At 37.1% G+C, this 965-nt stretch overlaps 1 protein-coding gene across 18 annotated transcripts in view; it reads right to left on the bottom strand.

Annotated features, from left to right (window-relative positions):
* Positions 1-603: 603 nt before the first annotated feature.
* LOC108626531 (THAP domain-containing protein 1-like) overlaps positions 604-965 on the bottom strand; it is a 7816-nt gene continuing 7454 nt past the window's right edge. For all 18 annotated transcript variants that reach the window (XM_026814901.1, XM_026814907.1, XM_026814912.1 and 15 more), the window contains one exon: positions 604-746. The gene's annotated coding sequence lies outside the window, so the exon portion shown is untranslated. The remainder of the gene's footprint in view (positions 747-965) is intronic.

Here is a 965-nt window from a genome sequence, read left to right as displayed (position 1 = left end):
TATGTGAGACTCATCAAAATCCGTGTCGCACATATGTTGGCCTCCCCTTGTTAGTAGATTTTTGATTTTCTCCAAATAAGTGTAATGATTGTTACGATGATTTAATGAAATGTATTTCAATAAGCAGTATTGAAAAGGTGTAGACGCGAGGCAGAGGGGACGTAAACAATGATATGTGATAGTGACAGTTTTATCTCATAATAGCTAACAAGGGGACTATACGGGTCGGGATCACAGATTTTGTTGAAACTTCGTACAATTGTAGTAATCCACTAGGACAGCATATAGACCTTCAATGTTGCCGCAAACATCCAGAGGTTTTCGAGAAAATTGCAAAAGAAGTTTGACGCGTCCTTATCTTCCCTTGCCTTACGACTATGAACAAGCCGTGGCGGCGGCCCAGTGGTTAACGTTCTAGTTTGGTAACCGCTGGGTCGATGGATCTAGTCTCTTTCGTGTATTCTTTTTCTTCTTCTTTTTCCCTTTTCAACAAATATTATATTTGTTATTCTGGACGAATAAAGGACGAAACGCATTGATTTTCATTCATTTTTGTTATTTATAAGACAAATAGTAACAAAAAAGTAAGAAACAACGAAACATAATGAAATCCTAATAAAATGACAACTGCCGAATGAGGCCTCTTCCAAGGTATCAAAACCCAGGTACAAACCTGGCCGTCTCTTTGTCCTTTGTCCGCAACTCGAAGCGTCCATGTACAAAGGAGATCCAGGTATCTTACCTGACTGCAGGTATAAGGGATTTCGCGACAAGTCACGACAAGCATACGCCTTCACGAAAACTTTATGCGTTTCGTCCTTTATTCGTATAGTATATTCGTCCAGAATAATAAATATAATATTTCTTGTAATAAAAAATCATGCGAATAAGTATATTTTGTCATTATATTTCCTTTAAATTGTAATGTACATGAAATAATATGATCATATGTGTGGAAAAAAAGG

This window comes from Ceratina calcarata, unplaced genomic scaffold (assembly GCF_001652005.2).
Source record: "Ceratina calcarata isolate Rehan_Ccalc_2016 unplaced genomic scaffold, ASM165200v1 scaffold412.2, whole genome shotgun sequence".
Taxonomy (NCBI): Eukaryota; Metazoa; Arthropoda; class Insecta; order Hymenoptera; family Apidae; genus Ceratina; species Ceratina calcarata.
This window is presented reverse-complemented; position numbering and strand designations above follow the sequence as displayed.